This window comes from Anomaloglossus baeobatrachus, unplaced genomic scaffold, assembly GCF_048569485.1.
Source record: "Anomaloglossus baeobatrachus isolate aAnoBae1 unplaced genomic scaffold, aAnoBae1.hap1 Scaffold_493, whole genome shotgun sequence".
NCBI classification, from domain to species: domain Eukaryota; kingdom Metazoa; phylum Chordata; class Amphibia; order Anura; family Aromobatidae; genus Anomaloglossus; species Anomaloglossus baeobatrachus.
In genome coordinates this window covers 93,244-118,707 of record NW_027444281.1, presented here as the reverse complement: position 1 = coordinate 118,707, position 25,464 = coordinate 93,244, and the positions used below count along the sequence as shown (strand labels likewise).

The following is a 25,464-nucleotide window of genomic DNA, read 5'->3' as shown; positions in this document are numbered from 1 at the left end:
TAAGGGTGGAGGAAGCACTAAAGGGATCATTTCTGGCACATATAAAGATATACTACATACCTTTCTGTTAGAAGACCCAATTAAAACTAAATCTAAATGGGAGGAGGAAGTTGGGCCGATAACGGAGGAGGTGTGGGAGAGTATCTTAGAGTATGTCCCTAAACTTTCCATGAGCGAACCAGCCAGACTGTCTCACCTATACGTGATTCACCGGGTATATAGGTCTCCCTTACTGATGTTTAAAATGGGGTTGAAAAGGAATTCGGAGTGTCCAAGGTGTCAGGGATCTGACGCAGGTATTTTTCACATGATGTGGTCTTGTCCGAGACTGGTCTCCTTTTGGACTAAGGTTATCCACAAGATAGGAAGAACATATGGGTGTGTCCTCCCCAGGGAACCAGTGATATGCCTATTGGGATATGTTGAGGAGCTCGGGGTGGAAAATACTATGAAAATTGTCATTGCTAGGCTGCTATATGCGGCAAGAAAGCTAATCGCCAGGTCCTGGATTAAAAAAGACCCCCCGACCAGGGGAGAGTACATTAAAGGGTGAAATGTATTCTTCAGCTGGAACAGGGAGTGTATGAAAGAAGGGGGAATGTTAAAATGTTTGAGAAGCTATGGTCTCCTTGGCTGCAATGCGGATAGGACGAGTGATGGACCAGTAAACTGATATGGGACGGGGATAGTCGTCTGAGACCTCTGATGTGTGTGTTTTGTTTTATTTGTGTTACTAGTTGTTCCTCCTGCACAACGGGATGGTTGCTATACTACAGTTGAAGGGTATTCTAAGTGTGTACTAAATGGGATGTAGTATCGGGGAGAAGTGTTGCTGCCGGGGTGGGGGAGGGGGCGGGAGGGGGAGTTAAAGAGGTAATAGATGTGATAAATTTAATTTGGATGCCGATTTGTTATTCTGTTGTATGTATTCTGTTTTAATAAAAAAGTATCTGATTTAAAAAAAAAAAAAATAGCGAAAATTCTGGTGACAGATTCCCTTTAAGCAATGCAGGTGACTGATGCAAAACAACGGAAATGTGAACATAGCCTTATTCAGATGTTTAACAAGATCTGATTTCTGAGAATTACATTTTCCACATTCAGAACATAAAAATGATTTATTTTGTGTGATTTTTTTGATGGTAAACAAGATTTGATTTCTGAATAAAACATTTCCCACACTCTGAACATGAAAATGGCTTTTCCCCTGTGTGATTTTTCTGATGTCTAACAAGGTCTGATTTCTGAATAAAACATTTCCCACACTCTGAACATGAAAATGGCTTCTCCCCTGTGTGATTTTTCTGATGTCTAACAAGGTCTGATTTCTGAATAAAACATTTCCCACATTCTGAACATGAAAATGGCTTCTCCCCTGTGTGAATTTTTTGATGTTTTGCAAGGGTTGATTTCTGAATAAAACATTTCCCACATTTTGAACATGAAAATGGCTTCTCCCCTGTGTGAGCTCTTTGATGTGAAACAAGATATGATTCCAAAATAAAACATTTCCCACACTCTGAACATGAAAATGGCTTTTCCCCTGTGTGAGATCTTTGATGTGAAACAAGGTCTGATTTCTGAATAAAACATTTCCCACACTCTGAACATGAAAATGGCTTCTCCCCTGTGTGATTTTTCTGATGTCTAACAAGGTCTGATTTCTGAATAAAACATTTCCCACACTCTGAACATAAAAATGGCTTTTCCCCTGTGTGAATTTTTTGATGTTTAACAAGGTTTGATTTCTGAATAAAACATTTCCCACATTCTGAACATGAAAATGGCTTCTCCCCTGTATGACATCTTTGATGTGAAACAAGATGTGATTTACAAATAAAACATTTCCCACACTCTGAACATGAAAATGGCTTCTCCCCTGTGTGACATCTTTGATGTGAAACAAGATCTGATTTCTGAATAAAACATTTCCCACACTCTGAACATGAAAATGGCTTCTCCCCTGTGTGATTTTTCTGATGTCTAACAAGGTCTGATTTCTGAATAAAACATTTCCCACACTCTGAACATGAAAATGGCTTCTTCCCTGTGTGAATTTTTTTATGTTTAACAAGGTTTGATTTCTGAATAAAACATTTCCCACATTCTGAACATGAAAATGGCTTCTCCCCTGTGTGACATCTTTGATGTGAAACAAGATCTGATTTACAAATAAAACATTTCCCACACTCTGAATATGAAATTGGCTTTTCCCCTGTGTGATTTTTCTGATGTCTAACAAGGTCTGATTTCTGAATAAAACATTTCCCACACTCTGAACATGAAAATGGCTTCTCCCCTGTGTGATTTTTCTGATGTCTAACAAGGTCTGATTTCTGAGTAAAACAGTTCCCACACTGAGAACATGAAAATGGTTTCTCCCTTGTAGGAGCCGTTTCATGTTCCACATCCTTTCTGTAACCTTTATTTTGCTTACAATTCTGTGATGAATCGTAATTTTGGACTTGTTTGAAAAGATCAGATGATAAAGCTTTCTGAGGAAGGACTGGAGGTATATCTGGGACAACAGCATACTCTTCATATGTATCATGTGTGATAGTTTGATCATCTGTTTTAAATTCTGAAGATATTAGATTTCCATCTGAACTCCTGATACAGTCATCTGCTAAAAATAGACACAATGTTATTATTTTTTAATGATATAATTTTGAAAGCACATTTATGATTTTAAACCATAATATTAGATATTAAATTAGGAAACAAATTATTCTGAATCTGTTTTCCAATTTCGAAATCTAAGAGTTACCGTATTTTTCGCTTTATAAGACGCACCTGATTATAAGATGCACCCCCAAATTTGGTGAAGGAAAAGAGAATTTATTTTTTTTAATGTTAAATGGGGTCCATCTTATAATGCCAGTGTCCGTCTAACAAATCATATAGGGTATATGTCTCTTATAGCCCCCCATCCTATAATTAGCCGCCTTAATCTGGATATGGCCCCCTTATATTGAATATAGCCCCCTTGTGCTAGCACACATCCCATACAGCTGGCACAGGTCTCCTATGGCTGGCACGTATCCCATACAGGTGGCACAGGTCTATTGCTGGCACACATCCAATACAGCTGCCACAGGTCTCCTATTGCTGGCACACGTCCCATATAAGTGGCACAGGTCTCCTATTGCTGGCACACATCCCATACATATGGCACATGTCTCCTATTGCTGGCACATGTCCCATACAGGTGGCACAGGTCTCCTATTCCTGGCACACATCCCATACAGGTGGCACAGGTGTCTTATTGCTGGCACACGTCTCATACAGGTGGCACAGGTCTCCAATTGCTGGCACACATCCCATACAGGTGACACAGGTCTCCTATTGCTGGCACACGTCCCATACAGGTGGCACAGGTCTCCTATTGCTGGCACACATCCCATACAGGTGGAACAGGTCTCCTTTTGCTGGCACACATCCCATACAGGTGGCACAGGTCTCCTATTGCTGGCACACATCCCATACAGGTGGAACAGGTCTCCTATTGCTGGCACACATCCCATACAGGTGGCACAGGTCTCCTATTGCTGGCAAACATCCGATACAGGTAGCACAGGTCTCCTATTGCTGGCACACATCCCATACAGGTGGAACAGGTCTCCTATTGCTGGCACACGTCCCCCTGTGTTAGATATGGCCCCTATGCTGCCGCCCATAGTAAAATAAACACTATACTTTACATTCTCCAATTCTGTCTTCCCTCGTGTCTCCCTCCGTGTGGTTGAGCTCCTGCACTTCCTGGTTCTTGGTGCCGGTCATGTGATCGGCACAGCAGAGTGACATGATCTCTGCGTGCCTGATCACAGCGGCAGCAGTGAGATTGGGGAGACACCAGGAGACACGCTGGAGGAGGTAAGAAAAGCTTTTTTATTTTAGAATGGCCAGCAGCATGGGGGCCATATCTATCACGGGAGGGGGGGTGAACATGTGCGATCAAAGGGGGGCGCAGGCACATATAATATGCGCCGCTCTCCCAGCCCATCGCCACGGTGCGATTTGAGCACCACGGTGATGGAGAGCGGCTGTGCATATTATATGAGCGGGAGCAGGAGATCTCCCGCTGCCTCCAGCAGCCTTCACAAGCCTCTACCAGCCTCCACCAGCCCCTCCAGCAGCCCCCAGCACCGCTCCAAAGTTGCCCCCACCTCCCCTGGCCCCGTATATTCGGATTATAAGACGCACCCCCTACTTTCCCCTAAAACTTGGGGGAACAAAAGTGTGTCTTATAAAGCGAAAAATACGATACATCTTCGTTAATTCAGATCTCCCATTCCTAGCACCAGTTCCCTGGAATGTGTTATAGTAAATAATCTGATTGATTGTCGCAATGTGACTGTAGGATAATGAGTAATGAGGGACAGGGGGCTCCTATACTTTCTCTCAGGAAACCTTAGCCTATCCCTAACCTCTAGATTACCCCTGAACGTGGAAGGAAGGGGCAGGAGTATGATGGAAATACAGATTAAGACAGACGGGAAAACAAAAATTCAGGCACACTGCAAACTCACAGAAATAAAACAGTGAGAGACTAAGGAGAAAAGCAAGAGCAGGAAGGCAGAAACAAAAAGACAACAAGGGTTAGCACAACTGCTCACAGCAATAATGCACAACAACCACTAGTTTGTATCACAACACCTCACCAGACCTGTATAGGTAAACTATAGCTGGCATTAATGGAATAGTCCAGCCAGCATATATAGAAGGGGAGCAAATGATTCTGACTCCACTACAGCATGTGATCAAAGACATTAACAAGGGGCCCAGCAGAGAATAACTATTGCTAGTCTTACTAAGTATGTGGTTCGATGCCTGTGTCTCCCTGCGCTGCTCACAGACACCAAAGAAGTTAGCAAGCAGAGTGCCAGAATCTGTAATTTCCACAGATCCTGATGCCGCCATGACACTTGCCAATGCCTGCAAGCATCTCGTTGTGGTTGTGACATTGATCCACAACATAGACAATTTCAAAAAGGGTTTTTTTTCGAAGACGAAAATAAAATAGAGATAGATGCCAAATATTTAATGGGCTTGTCCGGGACTGTAACATTGATTGCCTATCCTTAGGCTTTGCAACCAAAGTAAGTAGCAGGGTCTTGCTGTCTGTGCAGATAAACATTAGGGCTCCAATTCATCAAGACCTGCGATGTACACTGAAAATTACGTCAGGGGCTGGAGTGAGATTTGTGGCATAGGGAACGTCACAGTTTGTTATGAATTAGAGACGCGGTGGCATCACACCCTTCTTCTGGCCACGCTCTGCCCATTTTGGCAAAGCTGGTTAAAATTGGCGTGAAACCTCCAAAAGTTGCACAATTTATTTTTCTTTACATTTATTTATTATTGACTGTAGAATGGCTATGACTTATGAATGTTTGGAATCAGCGGTACAAAACGATGAGGAGGAAATAGAGAATCATGACTGTAAAGCCCCTGTCACACACAGAGATAAATCTGCGGCAGATCTGTGGTTGCAGTGAAATTGTGGACAATCAGTGCCAGGTTTGTGGCTGTGTAAAAATTGAACAACATGTCCATACATAATTTCACTGCAACCACAGATCTGCCAAAGATTTATCTCTATGTGTGACGGGGCCTTAAGGCACTAGAGTGTTAATAAGTGCTGAGAAAACCATGCAATGTAAAAACAACAACGGTCATCGTAATCAAAGTAAACAAGAGACTATAAAAATATACCGTATTTTTTCGGACTATAAGACGCACCGGACCATAAGATGCACCCTGGTTTTAGAGGAGGAAAATAGGAAAATAAAATTTTAAGCAAAAAATGTGGTCATGACACACTGTTATGGGGCGAGAATCTGCTGCTGACAGTGTTATGGGGGTAATGTCCCTATATTCTCTGCTAAGGTACCCCATCCTGGTATATACCGCCATCCTGCTATATACCCCCATCCTTGACTATGCCCTCATCCTGCCATATACCCCCATCCTGCTATATACTGCCATCCTGCTATATGGCCCCATGCTGTTATATACCCTCATCCTGCTATATGGCATGTATCTTGTATCACACAAAAAACAATAAACGTTTATACTCACCTTTCCTCGTTTCACGCAGCATCGCGCACCTCCCCCTGTCTGTGGTGGCAGCAGCGCCGCTGGAGTGTGGAGCTGTCCCCGTTTCCCTGCAGCATCGCGATCTCCTCCTGTCTGCCTGTCAGCTGACCTGCGTGACTCATGGCGCGTACATCGATGATGTCATCCCTGTGCTCACCGCTCGCTACACAGATCAGCTGACCGGCAGACTGGAGGAGATTGCAGTGCTGCCCGGAAGTGGCTGGTGAGTGTACTGATTCACTGCACCCCACGCTGATGATGATGCGCGGGGAGCAGTGAATACAGCCGCACATGATCACTCTAGGCTGTAGTTGCCAGGGGTGATCACGGCCAGCTGTTAATTACGCGCGCACCCCACGCCCATCATCCCGCCCACCTGTCAGTGGCTTCAGCGCTGAGGGATGATGGGCGGGAGGACGGGTGTGCAGAAATAATGAGCGGGCCCACGTGGTAGCAGCCTGCTCGTGCCCCCGATGGCCTGCTCCACCGCAGCACCCTCATTCCCGGCCGCAGCCCTATATTCAGGTTATACCAAGTAGTCTACAGACAATTGTTAGCGCTTGACCCCAATAACCATTAAATCTGCAGCTAGGTTTGTAGGCAAAAAATCCCCTTTAATTTGCCTGGAATCAGAAATGAATTTTAATTGAGATTTTTTTAAAATAAAAAATCCCCAATAAACCAGCGCTGATAAGAGGTTTTTTTGGTAATATTTTATACTTTTTATTGCTATCCTTGTTTTAGACACAAATTTATTCAAACAATTCACAAAATAGAACAAGGAAAAAAGAAAGAAGAATAGACCACATATGGTAGAAATAAAAATATAATAAGGAAATTGTTTGAATAAATTTGTGTCTAAAACAAGGATAGCAATAAAAAGTATAAAATATTAACAAAAAAACCTCTTATCAGCGCTGGTTTATTGGGGATTTTTTATTTTAAAAAAATCTCAATTAAAATTCATTTCTGATTCCAGGCAAATTAAAGGGGATTTTTTGCCTACAAACCTAGCTGCAGATTTAATGGTTATTGGGGTCAAGCGCTAACAATTGTCTGTAGACTACTTGGTATAACCTTAAACACTTAACCCCTTGTGTTCAGCTGCTGATCCTTATTACATGCTATCCTTGTTTTAGTCGGTATTAAATCCCCCAGTTACACTCCGTTATTGATATGGGGGATTTATGGGAAAACCGCAAGGTTAGAATTATCAAAGTGCAAAGGTTTTTTGGTTATGCGGAAAATCCGAACCTAAGTAGTGAAAACACTATAGATATTTCAGCTAGTAAAAAGAAGCTTAGGGAATTGAAACAATTACTCCTAAAAGAGATGCGGGATTTATGGGAAGTAGCAACCCTTGAGAGGTATTTGGAAGCTGACCTTATACCTAAGGGTTTGGTGGTTTTTAAAGCCCTCTCAGGCGATATAGGGGACCGACAAACCTTAGTCGAATGGGATGAACTTTTTAAAGGGTTTTCTAGACAGGCAGTTCAATTTATTATTGATAAAAGGAAAAAACAACTAATGTTTAGTAAAAGTAGAATCCTTCAACTATTTGATGACATAAAACCTTACAAAACTAATTTTGAAATATCCAATTTGTCTAAACATATATTAAAACGGATACAAATTAAAGAAAAAGAAATTATAGAGAAAAAAGAAAAGAAATATGGAAGGGATTTGGGATTATCAGTTTTTTCTGGTAGAAGGGGCAACGTCACGACCTCTACTACTTCAAATAAAAGAAACGGGAGAGATTTATTGGAACTTAGTCAGTTTGAGACTATAGATCAAATAGAATGCACCCCTGATAAAGAACCTGTAGAGGAGGAGGAATTATTTTCGGTATATGAAACTTCTATTGATCACTTGACCCAAAATTTATTATTGGAATCTGCCGGTACATCAAATGTAATAAGCACCCCTCAAAATGATGATGGTCGGCATGACCAAATGACAAATGGTAGAAGTCCAGCTGTCACTCCCCAGCCTGAAGCAGTTGATGACCCTAGGGTCAATACTATTGAACCTTCTACTTCTCATGGTTGGAAGTCCAATTTGGCAGAAGGTGGTGCTAATAACAAAAGAACTAGACCTATGCAGCCCCAATCCCAAAGAAATATAAGAAAAATGGGAATATTAACTATAATTCCTCTAAAGTAACACGCAGTAGTACTGCCCTGGATTTTTTCAGGGTAGGAAAAAGAAACAACAAAGGGGATGTAGGGGAGGGACACGCACCAAAAAGAAAATAAACGGACAACCAACAAAGGATCAACAATCACAAAAAAAATTTCAATCTTAGTCACTACCAATTAACTAGTAATGAAACTTCCCTACTACAAAAAGGGTTAAAGTTTGCACCATCCGTAGGGTTTAATAAATTTCAGGCCTTTATTGGGGTCAAACAATTTATGAGGAAACTAGCCTTGAAAAAATATTTTTTGAAAAATCCCATCTCTAGACAATATGAGATGATCCCTAATGATTTAACCACTGTGACAACCCAAACCACTGATCTTAAACGTCAGTCTAACTTTCACCCACTAAATGAATATTCAGATTCATTCCATACGTTTCAAAACTGTGTGGTGAATGATATTAGACGTCTAAAAAAATTTAAAAAAAGGTGGAAGCTGGAATAATTTAACGAAAAAAGAAACACTAGCAATTAAAAAACTACAAGAAAATAAGAATATAATAATACACCCAGCAGATAAGGGTGGGGGTATAGTTCTTTTGGATGTAGCGGACTATGAAAGAGAATCAGCTCGCCTATTGGGTGATAAATTAACTTATGAGGTATTGGCCTCTGATCCTACGAAGACTTATAAGGAAGAATTAAACATATTAGTTAAAAGAGGCCTTGACAAAGGAATACTGAATAAGGATGAAGCGTTATATATAAAGAACCAAACCCCTAGGCTAGCCGTCTTCTACCATATACCCAAAATTCATAAAACATTGCTGAACCCCCCGGGGCGCCCCATTATCTCAGGGATTGGCTGTTTAAAAGCCAATCTATCGAGGTATGTAGATATTCATCTCCAAAAATGTGTTCCGCTACTACCTGCTTACTTGAAAGATAGTACCAAGTGCTGCAGCTTCTGCAGGAAGTTAAATGGGAGAAAAACTATATTTTGGGGTCTATTGATGTGATATCTTTGTACACCACTATTGAACATCACAAGGGCTGTGAAGCTTCAAAATATTTTCTAACTAAATCGGGTTTATTTCCTCAGGGTCAAATTGACTTTTTGGCGGAATGTATCCAATTTATTTTAAATCATAATTATTTTCGAGATGGGCTCCAATACTTTTTACAAGGATGGGGGACTGCTATGGGGACCAGGTTCGCCCCGAGCTACGCAAACCTGTATATGGGGAGGTGGGAGGAGGCATCCATATACCCTGGTGGCGTGCTCTGGGAGAACCTGGTCCTCTGGCGTCGCTTCATCGATGACGTTTTATTTATATGGTCAGGCGATAAAAAGTCCTTAATAGATTTTTTGGAAAACTTAAATGTGAATGAGTATCATTTGAAATTTACTCATACAATTAGTACCACAATGGTCAATTTTCTTGACTTAAATATTTTCATTGAAAATAACAAAATTCAAACTAAAACCTACCATAAGCCCACCGATACCAACAGCTACATCTCTCTAATGAGTTGCCACTTGCCCAGTTGGCTCCTTAATGTCCCAAAAAGTCAGTATATTAGAGCATATAGAAATTGTAGCAAAGTGGAGAACTTTGAATTGGAGGCAGGCAGTCTAGCACAGAAATTTGAACAAAAGGGATATAAGGAGGAATTTCTGGAGAATGTATATTTACAGACGAAACAAATTGAAAGAAAAAATTTGCTCCAAAGTAAATTGTTTGAACCTGTACCCCCTAAATCTAGTGAATTTAATATACCTATAATCCTCCAATATACCACACAAGTAAAGCTTTTAAAAAATATCATTAAAAAGTATTGGAGCCTCTTAAGGGAGGATAAAATAATAGGGGATGTATTACCTGTAAACCCCAAGTTTGTGTATAATAAGGCCAATAACATCGGTAATTTGGTGGCACCAACTATACGGAAAACCACATTGCCCAGTAAGGGAGGAATATTTGGCCTAAAAGGTTACTTTCCATGTAAAAAATGTACTGTCTGTAAAAATATAAAAAATAGTGCACGAAAAAAATTCTGGGAAGGACAGGAGGAAATAATTATTAAAGATTTAATTACTTGCCGAACAAAGGGGGTTATATATTGCATTCAGTGCCCCTGTCAAAAAAGATATGTTGGTCGAACTATAAGACCCCTATGTAAGAGGGTGGGCGAACATATCAGAAACATTAATAATAAATGCGCTAAACATCCGCTGTCCAAACACTATTTATTAAAACATGGAGGATCTTTCAAAGGGTCCTTAGTTTGGGGCATACAAAAAGTGACAAGAGATTGGAGGGGTGGCGATTTTATCAGGAAAATGTCAAGAATAGAAAGTAAATGGATTTTTGAGCTAAATACATTAAAGCCGAATGGGCTCAATAATGATATTGAACTGTTTGATTTTAAAGGGGTTATCCGGCTTCTTTGTCATTTTTTTTTATTTCCCTATTGGGCTACATTGGGGCAGGTAAGTAGATAGAGACCACTTACCTGCCCTGCTGTCAGCCCCTCTCCCCCGGCTCAGAGCGGTCATGTGACCGCTCCTGCCGCGATTTTGCTGCTTCCGGTCATTTCATGTCAACATGGGCAGGGCCATGTTGACATGCAAATGTGGAACAGCTTGTCGCCTCCCTGCTGGGCGGGTACAGTGTGTTGAGCCCCGCCCCATTTCCCTGCACCCTCCCACACATTCCCCCGCACCTCTTTTACTCTCCAGTAACCTCCCCCTGCACTGCTGTGGGGTCCGTGACCTGGGGGAGGGGCCTGGCGGTGGCTGCCGTGGTGTCAGCTCCAGCACCGGGCCCCCTGCTCAGGATCACACATTCAAATGTACCGGCATCACAGATCACCGATGCCTGTACATTTGAAAGTGCTGATGAAAAGCAGCGCAGCGCTTCTCATCACTGCCCGGCTGTCTGTGCTCTCTTCAGCACAGTGGTGACGTCACTACTGTGCTGAAGAGAGCACAGACAGCGCACGAACGTGCAGGAGCGGCGGGGACCGAGGACAGGTGAGTATGTACTCCACATGTGTTCCCGATGGGGATGGGGATGGGCGGGTTGCAGAGCCATATGTGTGCGTGTGCAGAGCCATATGTGTGCGTGTGCAGAGCCATATGTGTGCGTGTGCAGAGCCATGTGTGTGCGTGTACGGTGCAGAGCCATATGTGTGCGTGTGCAGAGCCATGTGTGTGCGTGTACGGTGCAGAGCCATATGTGTGCGTGTGCAGAGCCATATGTGTGCGTGTGCGGTGCAGAGCCATATGTGTGTGTGTGCGGTACAGAGCCATATGTGTGCGTGTGCGGTGCAGAACCATATGTGTGCGTGTGCGGTGCAGAGCCATGTGTGTGCGTGTGCGGTGCAGAGCCATATGTGTGAGTGTGCGATACAGAGCCATATGTGTGCGTGTGCGGTGCAGAGCCATATGTGTGCGTGTGCAGAGCCATATGTGTGCGTGTGCGGTACAGAGCCATATGTGTGCGTGTGCGATGCAGAGCCATGTGTGTGCGTGTGCGGTGCAGAGCCATATGTGTGCGTGTGCAGAGCCATATGTGTGCGTGTGCGGTACAGAGCCATATGTGTGCGTGTGCGGTGCAGAGCCATATGTGTGCGTGTGCAGAGCCATATGTGTGCATGTGCGGTACAGAGGCATATGTGTGCGTGTGCGGTGCAGAGCCATATGTGTGCGTGTGCAGAGCCATATGTGTGCGTGTGCGGTACAGAGCCATATGTGTGTGTGTGCGGTGCAGAGCCATATGTGTGCGTGTGCAGAGCCATATGTGTGCGTGTGCGGTGCAGAGCCATATGTGTGCGTGTGCGGTGCAGAGCCCGATGTGGGGCTGTTATTTGCAATGCTGTAGTGATACCAGGTCAGGTGCTGGGGAAGAATACTGACAGGGAATGTGTGTGCTGGGGGCGGGCAGGGGGCGAGGCTGGACACTGAGGCCGGGCGGTGCCAGCTGTGACTGGGAGGTTTTGTACAGGAAGTGGTCAGTTTGCTGGATCTGAATGTAAACAAGAGCTGCAGAGAATAAAGGGATAATTCAAGAGGAACAAAAGTTAGAAAACAAAAAATAACAATGTAGGTGTGATTTATATGACAATACAGCACAGATAAACTCAAAAAATTTTGTTAAGCTAATGTCGGACAACTCCTTTAATTAAATTATGTTTTATTTATTTATATATTTTTTATATTTTCATATTTTCATGGTATCCTATAAAGTTTTAACGGTTTAAAATGATGGCCCTTTATATATAGATTATGGGTCATATTGAATTAGATTAAATTAAATATGAGCTACGAGGCAGTTGTTTTGTAATAAAATAAATAAATAAATAATTATGTATTAAAACACTAAAATATGGACATTGTATATATATTGAGGATATAAATCAAAATAGAGTAAATAATAATGAAAATTATGAGAATATATATATACAAAAGCATAAAAAGTATATACAAAATATTGGACTCTAGATATAAGATAAATTAATTGATAAATGAATTCTTTTAGAAATTACTACTATTTTAAAAAATTTCCTCTGCCTCTATAATAAAATTTGTTCTTATAGTTATATATAATTGTTTTTCGTGGATATATATACATATATCTTTTAAACATCTTTTACATATGTTAAGGTATAAATATGTATTTATGGATCCCCTAACTGTATCATTACTACTATGTAGTGCCTTTGGGGAACGTATATATTATAAAAAACCTTTGCACCAGTCCATATTATATGCGGTTTTTTATACTTAAGTAGGCTAGTGTTTTGTAATTAGTGAAGGTGATCACTTGTGCAATTAAATTCTATCTAATCTGTGTATAAGTAGCACCCAAATTAACAGCTGAGCTATCCTTGAGGAAGGGGACCGGTAACGCCCCCGAAACGCGCGTCGGATTGGACTTTTGCTAAGCTCACCCTGCGAGGTGCCGATAATCTAGCAGCCTTTCTCCCCCTTGTGAATTTCCAGCCTTGTATGTGGCGATTGCCCGGGCTGTCACTGAAGGAGCAGGAGAAGCTGCGTGCTTGATTCAACTACCGCCCTATGAAATAGCACGGAATAGTGCTTTGTGACTCTGCTCCGTTCATTTTAGGAGCGCAAACAGGAGTCCCTTGCACGGAAACTACTCTATATCTCCAGGAGGAGAAAGTACCGTATAGTTACCCAGTATATGGAGGTTGATGTCTGAATTTGATCGTAGGAGCGCAAATAGGAGACTCCTGCATGGAAACGACTTTATATCTCTAGGAGGAGAAAGTATCGTGCAGTCACCTGGTATGTGGAAGCTTGATGCCTGAACTTGACTGCAGGTAAACTCCTATTGGAACACTTGATGAGCTGGGGCTCTACCTCATCCTCACTACGATCCTGGAGTGCAGTTTCTTCAAATTCATTTAAAGGCACTTGGAACGCTGAAATTGCTGCTTATAATTTAAGCCTCTATTAAAAACTTTTTTGCTTGTGGATTGAAAAAAACTCTCCAGGTATCCGAAAAATCATGTTGCAGTGATAGTTTCAATTGGCATTAAATATCATATGCCTTGAAGCATCACTTAATATACTATACTAGATTTAATAATTGCTCTACTACCGGCCGGGGTACTGCAACCAGACACCTGGTATCTGTTTGCTGCACTATCAATTATTTATTCTTTATTTTTATTTTTATTTCTACCATATGTGGTCTATTCTTCTTTCTTTTTTTCCTTGTTCTATTGTGTGAATTGTTTGAATAAATTTGTGTCTAAAACAAGGATAGCAATAAAAAGTATAAAATATTAACAAAAAAACCTCTTATCAGCGCTGGTTTATTGGGGATTTTTTATTTTAAAAAAATCTCAATTAAAATTAATTTCTATATTCAGACCATAAGACACACCCCCAACTTTCCCCCAACATTTGGGGGGAAAAAAGTGCGTCTTATAGTCCGAAAAATACGGTAGTTCTGCAGTGCAGCCAGGCCAACCATCTGTCTTTATAAAATCCTTCTCCGGTCTTCTTTCCAACCTTATTGAGCAATTCACTGGGGGCACAAAGGGGGTTTTCAGGTTCCATCTGGTACCAACCATTAATGACGTATTTACTAAAGTGTCAAGACCAACATAATCCAAAAGCTCAAAAGGACCCATTGGGTAACGGGCTTCCAATTTCATTGCAACATCCATGTCTTCCTTAGATGCATGACCTCTTTCATGAAGATACACGAATTCCATTAGGTATGGTACCAGAAGATGGTTAACAATGAACCCTGGGGTGTCCTTACATGACACAGGCATCTTTCCTAGTGTTTTTCTGAAGTCCATGAGAGAGTCAGAAGTCGTTTGGCTAGTCATTGGTGTCTTAATGACCTCCACCAGCTTCATCATTGATACTGGATTAAAGAAATGCAGCCCTCCGAACCGATCCTGCCTAGTTGTGGAGTTGTGTATGAAAGTTATTGCCAATAAGAATGTGTTGCTGGCAAATATGGTGTGTGCAAATTTGTCCAGTGTCTTCATTAGTGCGTTTTTCACTTCCAGGTTTTCTATTATGGCTTCCAACACCAGATCATTGCTGTGCACCACGGCCGCTGGGTCTGTGCTTGTGCTGAAGTTTGAGAGGATTTTGCTGATGAACTATGAAGCAGCCTCAGGCTTGTCCGCAAACATCTTCTTAGTGACCCTTTTCGAGCTGTCTTCAATACTTTTGGCAAACGTTTTCAAGATGTCATCAGTCTGGTCCACTAAAACAACAGTGTGTCGTATTGCTGCAGCTACCTGCACTATCCCGACACCCATCAGGCCTCCTCCGATCACAGTCACATGCTTGATAGTCAGCTTCTTCGAAGGTGAAGGTTATGGCGAGGCCATGTCTGCTTGTACTGCTGGGAGCTGAAGGACATACAAGTCATGTCAGCACAGCGCACCATGATGATTTTGTAGCACAATCTTTTTTCACAACTCTGTTTTGCACAACAAATTGATTGAAAAGTGATTTCTGACAGAATTGTGGCATAATTGCGTGACGCCCTGGACTAGCCAGGACGTCTCAGGTAGTCACACACAACACCACACCCCTTCCAGTTAGGTAACACCAGTCAAACTCACAAAACCTTGTCACCACCCTCCAGGTTTGATGTACACACCAGGTGGGGTGGAGCCAGGCGGTTGGCTCCACCCACCGAGGAGTTCACAGGCCTGGAGGCGGGAAAGCAGTAGTTCAGTAGTAGATTAGTTTTGGACAGTGAAGGCGGAGGGTGAAGTTCAAGGTCAGACCTGTGATCAGGCCTGCCAGCATTCTACTTGGTGTCTGGGTCGGAGCCCAGGCACCTCTGGCAAGGAGGCAGACGGTGGTGGCTGCCTGCAGGAGACCGGGAAGACGACCGGTGGAACCGTAAGGGACTGGGGCAGGGTAGTGGCCCGCCAGAACCGAACCGGGGAACCAACTGGATACTGGAGCACCAGGCAGGGTACTCAGACCCCGAGCTAGGCTAGAAGCCACCAACATAGCCAAATTAACTGATTGTGGTCTGGACCTCAGGGGTTCGTTCCCACCTAAGTCCCAATTGAAGGCAACAGCCCAACCATTCCGGATAAGTGCCACCGACAAAGGCAAGAGATCCAAAGGGCCAGCGTCAGCGGGCAAACGGGCTCCTACGACACAAACACGTCGGGGAGCGGACTACCGGTGTTTAGGCACAGGAGTCACCAACCACACACAGAGGTGCAGGAGAAAGGCGGAAACCACCAACCTGATCTGGAAAAGCTGCAGCCGGCTGCAGGCCCCGTTCATCACTCCGTTTGGTTTACCAGCGACTCCAGTGTCTTGTGTCAGAGTGAGTACACCAGTGCCATCAGGCTTGCACCGCGCTGCACCGCAACACTTCACCCTGCACCCCGGCACACACCAACCGGGCCTCCCCCGGGACCAACATCCCCTACCCATGGAGGGGTCAACACCTAGCTGCGCCACTACACCGTTCCCGGGAGCCCCCATACCTACACCGCAGCGGTGGTGTCTACAATCACCGCAACCCATGGGTGGCGTCATGAACTATCATCCCAAATCAAGCTACCGCGGCCCCCGGTCGTGGAAGTCCCCGTGTGTAGCGCCAACCCCCTTGCAGAGCGACGTGACCCCCGGGTCCGTAAGAGGCTCGAGCCACCACCCGTAGAACGAGCACGGATCCGAGCGGCTCGGCGGTAGCAGCCGAGCCCGCGGAGCGGTACAATTGCTTTGAAGAATCAAGGTCAAGGTGTCAAATCTCCTTCTGTAGGTGTCTGCAATCCTTCCAGGGTAGTTTGCCAGTAGTTCACATTCTCTACAGCAATAATGTTATTAGATTTTTTTTTGGTAGTTTAAAAATTTGGTATTTCCGTGTGCGGCTGTAACTGTTTTTTTCTATTATCTAGCTATCTACACACACACACACACACACACACACACACACACACCAGCCTGTCTCCTCTTCAGCTTTATTCTCCTGCATGACGTGATGTCAAAAAGGTTCTTAAGCAGTACTATAATTGGCATATAAACACTGGGGCCACTAGGAAAATGGGAGCCCTGTGAAATTGTCCAGTTTGCTCTCCCTTTCCCCTAATGATAGTCCTGTATGCCAGCCTGTCTTCTGTTCAATTCTATTAGACTCCTGCAATTAAGAGACCTTTGCTTACATCATGTCACATAACTTCATCAAAGGTCTTTAAACAATCAACCTCAGAATACAACTGATGGGGTCCCTAAGAGCAGTGCTTTTTTTGAGGTGGTATGCGCCGGTACGGCGTACCGGAAAATCTGAAGAGCGCTGAGGATAAGCACCTCTGGCTCTGTCCACATGGCTAATTTGTGAATTTGCTATATCATCAGCCATTGGCTAGAGCAGGGTGACCTCTGTGTCTCCCCCCCCCTCCGATCTGATTGGAGCTAGCATCCATGTGACGCTATCCCTCCAATCAGATGTGGAGGGGCGGTGGGTGCCCGCCCTCTTCAAGATGTTCATGGACGCACAATATTGAGGTCACGGCCGGTCACCCTGATCTGCCGCCATCCGGTAAGGTATTTGCTCCCCTCTTCTGTCTTTCACTCCTCCCCCGACCTCCGTTGCCCCCCGTCGTCCGATTCAACCGCCCACCCCGACCTCCGCTCCCTCCCACCTGCCCTGTAATCACTGTGCTGCCCCTGCCGCCGGTGATCGGGTCCCCCAGTGCTCAACCCTCCCCCCCGGCTCCCAGTGCTTGCCAACCCCTTGGCCCCCAGTACTCACCCCCCTGGCCCCCAGTGCTCGCCAACCCCCCGGCCCCCAGTGCTCGCCAACGACCCTCTCCCCCGCCCCTGCTTCCACCTGCTACCACCGGCGCCATGTCCGCTCCCAGCTGCTAAGCGAGAACACTAGAAAAAAAAAAATCTCACTTACCGGTCTGCAGCCTCCCGGGACACGTGTGGTCGGCTTCAGGACCTGCTAGTAATCAGCTGGTGCAGTCACGCTACAGCATCAGCTGACAGTCCAAGTCCAGAGGTGGGGCTGGCTTTTTACAGCCCAGCTGGTTTAAGCGATCAGGTGATGCTCTGAGGTGACTGCAGCAGCTGATTACCGGCGGCTCCTGGAGCGATCAGTCGTGTCCGGGGATTTTGCAGACAGGTGAGTAGTTCTTTTTTTTTGCACTGATGCATCAGCTGATTGTATAAACAGCTTTTATACAATCAGCTGATGTGTGATGTGATTCACGTCCTTGATCCTGACACATCATCTGATCGCTTTGCCTTCCAGCAAACCGATCAGATGATATTGGATCTGGATTGGACGGCGCGGGACCTTTGACCCAGGATTACTGCGGAGGGGGGTTCTTTATTTCAATAAAGATGGAGTCACTAATTGTGTTGTGTTTTATTTCTAATAAAAATAATTTCTCTGTCTTGTTTTGTTTTTTTTTATCTTTACAAGAAATTCATGGTGGCCATGTCTAATATTGGCGTGACACCATGAATTTCGGGCTTAGGGCCAGTTGATAATACACAGCTGGCCCTAACCCCTTATTACCCAGCGAGCCACCCAGCTCCAGGGCCGCTGGAAGAGTTGGATACAGCACCAGAATATGGCGCTTCTATGAAAGTGCCATTTTCTGGGGAGGCTGCAGATTGCAATTTTCAGCAGGGGTGCCCAGAAAGCTTGGGCACTCTGCGCTGAGGATTCCAATCCCAAGCTGCCTAGTTGTACCTGGCTGGATACAAAAATTGTGTGAAGCCCACGTCATTTTTTTTTCTTAAATTAGTTCATGAAATTCATGAAATAATTAAAAAAAGGGCTTCCCTATATTTTTGGTTCTCAGCCGGGTACAAATAGGCAGCTGGGGGTTGGGGGTAGCCCATACCTGCCTGCTGTACCTGGCTAGCATACAAAAATATGGCGAAACCCACTTCATTTTTTTTTTTTACATTTTACGTTTTTGGGCAAAAAACTCCTGCATATCATGGACTTTTTAAAGATGTATTTAAATAAAGAATTTGGATTTTAAAGAAATTTTCCTGCTTGGATCAAGTTGCTGGAATTTTTTCTTCTATATTCTCTACTAGTGGATGGAGTATGCTGAGCCTTGTAGTTCTGCTCCCCCTGCCTCTCTCTCCTGCATGCACTAGTGGATGGAAAAAGGAATGAAGGTTTAAGGCTATGTGCGCATGTTGTGTTAATACATGCAGTTACGCTGCGCTTTGTAGCGCAGCATAACTGCATGCGTCCTGCGTCCCCTGCACAGTCTATGGAGATTGTGCAGGGGCCGTGTGCACGTGGCGTTTTAGAGCGCAGCGCTTCGGCTTCTGCCGAAGCGCTGCGTTCTAAGAAGTGACATGTCACTTCTTCCGTGCGCTTTGCCGGCAGCTCCTGCTCTGTCTATGGCAGGAGCTGCAGGCAAAGCGCATGGAATCGGCTTTTTTTTTTTTCACTACGGACATTTCTGCAGCGATTTAAAGCGCACATGTGCTCTTCAGATCGCTGCAGAAATTTCTGCAGTGACTGTACGCAACGTGCGCACATAGCCTTACCCAGCTCACCTGCTTGATAGGAGACCGAGACCCGTGGACCGTGCAAGGAAAAAGTCGGCAATTCTTTGGTAATGATGAAGGAAGATATTCCAGCAACTTGAGTCCAAACAGGAAATTCTTTAAAATGTTGATTCTTTATTATTTACATATCACCCCAACATGGACTTTTTAATATGTAAATAATAAAGAATCAACGTTTTAAAGAATTTCCTGTTTGGACTCAAGTTGCTGGAATATCTTCCTTCATCATTACTAGTGGATGGAGTATGCTGAGCCTTGTAGTTCTGCTCCCCCTGCCTCTGCTGCATACACTAGTGGATGGAGTATGCTGAGCCTTGTAGTTCTGCACCTCCTGCCTCTCTCTCCAGCATACAGTACCGTATGTAGTAAACCGTGCACAGGATCTCCTGGCTGCTCGACAGCACGACAGCAACGACAGCAACCCCTCCCACTCCTCAAACTCGGCTGCCGGCTGACAGATCCTCCCCACCACCCCCTCCTCAATCTTGGCCGCAGGCGCCTTACAGCACCCCCCACCCCCACCCCCACCCCCACCGCTCCTCGTCTCAGGGATGCGTACCAGCAAATATGTTTTTACAAAAAAAGCACTGCCTAAGAGTGGGATTCCTGAGAAATTACACAGTTTTACTCCTCCCAACGCTGGCTCTGACTGTAACTAGGGCTTATTTTTAGGGAAACAGGGTATTCATGAACCCGCTGCAGGTCTTTGAGTTGCCTTCATAACAACATAGAGAAGGGACTAGAAACAAACAGCAGAAGAAGCAGAAGCAAAGAAAATACAGCTGAAAAAAAAACAGAGCAGAAAGTCTAAAAATGTACACACAAAATTAGTGCAGAAAGTACATGAGTAGATAGCTCTTACTGGATAGAGCTGGAGGAAACACATCCTGAGGAACATCGGGAGCTTCTTGTTTACAGTCCTGTGGGAGAAGAGGACGGGGACATCTCTCTGGTGTTGTCTTCTTACTGGATAGAACTGGAGGAGACACATACAGGGACTGAATTCATTCCTTACATACAGATAATTATAGGCCGTGTGTATTTAGTCCTGTCTATTACCTGGTGATGTGAGGGGCTGGGGAACCTCCATCATGACGTCCTTGTACAGATCTTTGTGTCCTTCTAAATACTCCCACTCCTCCATGGAGAAATAGACGGTGACATCCTGACACCTTATAGGAACCTGACACATACAATGATACCGTCACCCCCGATCCCTTCATAGCGTTACTGTATAATGTCCCAGCATTCCCAGCAGTGTCACCTCTCCAGTCAGCAGCTCAATCATCTTGTAGGTGAGTTCTAGGATCTTCTGGTCATTGATGTCCTCATGTATCGGGGGGTGAGGTGGAGGCCCCGTGATTGGGCTCAGGTGTCTTCCCCATCCCTCAGACACAGGGGCCTGACAGCGCTCACTAGAGGTCTTCTTCACTACTGTGTAATCCTGGTTATGGAGAGACACAGTAATAAATCTCACTCCAGACATTTCCAGAGTCCTCACCTCTCCAGTTCTGTCCATCTGTTATTCCCATAGATAAGAATGATGTAATGTGACGTCATCAGAATCTCTCACCTCTCCAGTAAGCCGGAAGAGGATCTCTAGGGTGAGGTGTAATATCCTCTCCGCCATCTTGTCCCTGTCCATATCCATCCTTCACGGGGCAATCAGGAGAATTCTCTTCTATAGAAGATCTCCACTGAGAGGATCCGATATTGTAGGGACCTGAATGGGGAGAAGATGACGATGTAACATCATAGAGAATCTGCTGTAATAATACAATTACTGGGGAATATTATACTGTCTGGGGGCAGAAAGGGGCCGAGGACCGAGGGCAGAAAGGGGCCGAGGACCGAAGGCAGAAAGGGGCCGAGGACCGAGGACAGAAAGGGGCCGAGGACCGAGGGCAGAAAGGGGCCGAGGACCGAGGGCAGAAAGGGGCCGAGGACTGAGGGCAGAAAGGGGCCGAGGACTGAGGGCAGAAAGGGGCCGAGGACTGAGGGCAGAAAGGGGCAGAGGACCGAGGGCAGAAAGGGGCCGAGGACTGAGGGCAGAAAGGGGCCGAAAGAAAGTCTCAGAGCTGAAGAGGTTAATTCCGCCTGCCCCAGTAATGGGGAATCTCCACACACCTCCACCTGCAGAGCCGCACACTAGATATATAATACCCTGCACCTACCTCCACCTGCAGAGCCGCACACTAGATATATAATACCCTGCACCTACCTCCACCTGCAGAGCCGCACACTAGATATATAATACCCTGCACCTACCTCCACCTGCAGAGCCGCACACTAGATATATAATACCCTGCACCTACCTCCACCTGCAGAGCCGCACACTAGATATATAATACCCTGCACCTACCTCCACCTGCAGAGCCGCACACTAGATATATAATACCCTGCACCTACCTCCACCTGCAGAGCCGCACACTAGATATATAATACCCTGCTCCTACCTCCACCTGCAGAGCCGCACACTAGATATATAATACCCTGCACCTACCTCCACCTGCAGAGCCGCACACTAGATATATAATACCCTGCACCTACCTCCACCTGCAGAGCCGCACACTAGATATATAATACCCTGCACCTACCTCCTCCTGCAGAGCCGCACACTAGATATATAATACCCTGCACCTACCTCCACCTGCAGAGCCGCACACTAGATATATAATACCCTGCACCTACCTCCTCCTGCAGAGCCGCACACTAGATATATAATACCCTGCACCTACCTCCACCTGCAGAGCCGCACACTAGATATATAATACCCTGCACCTACCTCCGCCTGCAGAGCCGCACACTAGATATATAATACCCTGCACCTACCTCCACCTGCAGAGCCGCACACTAGATATATAATACCCTGCACCTACCTCCACCTGCAGAGCCGCACACTAGATATATAATACCCTGCACCTACCTCCACCTGCAGAGCCGCACACTAGATATATAATACCCTGCACCTACCTCCACCTGCAGAGCCGCACACTAGATATATAATACCCTGCACCTACCTCCACCTGCAGAGCCGCACACTAGATATATAATACCCTGCTCCTACCTCCACCTGCAGAGCCGCACACTAGATATATAATACCCTGCACCTACCTCCACCTGCAGAGCCGCACACTAGATATATAATACCCTGCACCTACCTCCACCTGCAGAGCCGCACACTAGATATATAATACCCTGCACCTACCTCCTCCTGCAGAGCCGCACACTAGATATATAATACCCTGCACCTACCTCCACCTGCAGAGCCGCACACTAGATATATAATACCCTGCACCTACCTCCTCCTGCAGAGCCGCACACTAGATATATAATACCCTGCACCTACCTCCACCTGCAGAGCCGCACACTAGATATATAATACCCTGCACCTACCTCCGCCTGCAGAGCCGCACACTAGATATATAATACCCTGCACCTACCTCCACCTGCAGAGCCGCACACTAGATATATAATACCCTGCACCTACCTCCACCTGCAGAGCCGCACACTAGATATATGGCTGCTCTGTGCTTACAGGACCTGTGATGATGTCACATGGAGGGGAGGAGTCAGGGGTCACATGATCAGCTCCTCAGTGTAGTCCTATATTGGCCTGCACACATTGGATGGGATGAGGCGCGGTGTCAGTGGACAGTTATAGTATCCACTGTTGCGTATGTATGTGACCCCTGTTGCGTATGTATGTGACCCCTTCAAACTCTTATTTCAATATTTGCTAAATTTAATTCCTTATTGATAAGTTCAGGTGAGGAGAAGATTTGTTGAGCGACTTTAAAAGAAAAACGTTTGGACCTGATCGGTCTTGATCATGACATACAGTCATATGAAAAAGTTTGGGCACCCCTATTAATGTTAACCTTTTTTCTTTATAACAATTTGGGTTTTTGGAACAGCTATTTCAGTTTCATATATCTAATAACTGATGGAATGAGTAATATTTCTGGATTGAAATGAGGTTTATTGTACTAACAGAAAATGTGCAATCCGCATTTAAACAAAATTTGACCGCTGCAAAAGTATGGGCACCCTTATCAATTTCTTGATTTGAACACTCCTAACTACATTTTACTATCTTACTAAAGCACTGAATTGGTTTTGTACCCTCATTGAGCTTTGAACTTCATAGGCAGGTGTATCAAATCATGAGAAAAGGAATTTAAGGTGGCCACTTGCAAGTTGTTCTCCTATTTGATTCTCCTATGAAGAGTGGCATCATGGGCTCCTCAAAACAACTCTCAAATGATCTGAAAACAAAGATTATTCAACATAGTTGATCAGGGGAAGGTACAAAAAGTTGTCTCAGAGATTTAAACTGTCAGTTTCCACTGTGAGTAACATAGTTTGGAAATGGAAGAACACAGGTACAGTTCTTGTTAAGCCCAGAAGTGGCAGGCCAAGAAAAATATCAGAAAGGCAGAGAAGAAGAATTGTGAGAATAGTCAAGGACAATCCACAGACCACCTCCAAAGACCTGCAGCATCATCTTGCTGCACATGGTGTCAATGTGCATCGGTCAACAATACAGCGCACTTTGCACAAGGAGAATGTTACGGGGGGCTGTCTGATAATAACTTAAAGGAGTATCAGACAGTCAGGGTCCACCGTGCAAAGACTCTGCTGCAGACTATGGCAGAGTGCAATACCTCTGTTAACTCACAGAAGGATATAATAAGTAAGTAAAGCAATTCCTTCCTTACTTGGAGGGTGTGTGGAATGATCTCTGTTAATAATCACAGAGACAAAGGCAATGTGTGCGAAATGGCACCTACCTAGGTCCGCTCTTCTAGTGGTGCAAGAGAGACGAACAGCAGCGTAAGCCGCACAAAGCTCCTACCTGCGTTCGCTCCACTAGTGTGCGAGGACACGAACCACTAGATATGGCACCTGCCTAGGTCCGCTCTTCTAGTGGTGCAAAAGAGACGAACAGCAGCGTAAGCCGCACAAAGCTCCTACCTCTGTTCGCTCCCCTAGTGTGCGAGGATACGAACAACTGCCAGACGCAGTATAAGGAACGTTACCCTAGCGGCAACGTCCACCTACGAGTCGAACCACAAGGCCCAGCCAGACCATGTGCCTCAGGCACCTGCCTATGTCCGCTCCCCTAAGAGGTAAGGATACGGACAGCAGCCGAAGCTGTAAGGTATAAGAACGCTACCCTGCCGGTAGCGCTCACCTAGCATAGACAGAGGAATGCCTAGAGGAACGCGCACAGAGCGCCTACTCTTATGCATGAACCAAGAGGACTGAGCGCCATGCGGCGTGTGTCAGGGTCTTATATAGACTCTGTGCCTCATCCAAGATGGAGGACACCAGAGCCAATCCGCTGCCAGAACGACAGGAGTGACATCATGCTGGCCTATCACCGAGCAAGGCGTCACAAGCACATGACCAGCGACCAATCGGCATAGAAGGTGCCAGAGACATGTGACCTCGTGTCAGCGATGATGTCACCCGCACATGTGCAATGGCTCCAAGATAGGACTTAGTCTCCGGCGCTCGCACATGTGCAGTAGCAAGAAATCTGGACTTAGTCTCCAGCGCTCGCACATGTGCAGTAGCAAGAAATCTGGACTTAGTCTCCAGCGCTCGCACATGTGCAGTAGCAAGAAATCTGAACATAGTCTCCAGTGCTCGCAGCAACCGTAACAGTACCTCCCCCTCAAGGGCCCCCCTCCCGGCGACGCAGGTAATCGGCAACTAAGTCGGGAGCATGGACAGCCTCCTCAGGCTCCCAAGAGCGATGTTCCGGGCCGTAGCCCTCCCAATCTATCAAGAAGAACCTGCGCCCTCTAACCATCTTAGAACCAACTATGGCTCGTACCTCATAGCTAGAGCGAGAAGAATCAGAAGCAGGAGAGTGCACTTCACGAGCGTGAGGTAAAATTGCCGGCTTTAGCAGTGAAACATGGAATTTGTCATGGATCCTAAGATGGACGGGTAACTTCAATTGGTAGACTACAGGATTTACCTGTCGAAGAACCTCATAAGGACCCAGGAAGCGAGGAGCAAATTTGACAGAGCTCACTCTAAGTCTCACGTGTTTTGCAGAGAGCCACACAAAGTCCCCTGGAGAAAAGACAGGAGCCGGGCGATGAAACCGATCAGACACCGTCTTCATACG

At 45.2% G+C, this 25,464-nt stretch overlaps 1 pseudogene; it reads right to left on the bottom strand.

Moving 5' to 3' along the window:
- Positions 1–14,201: 14,201 nt before the first annotated feature.
- LOC142282072 (hydroxyacyl-coenzyme A dehydrogenase, mitochondrial pseudogene) lies at positions 14,202–20,237 on the bottom strand (annotated as a pseudogene).
- Between the last annotated feature and the right edge of the window lie 5,227 nt (positions 20,238–25,464).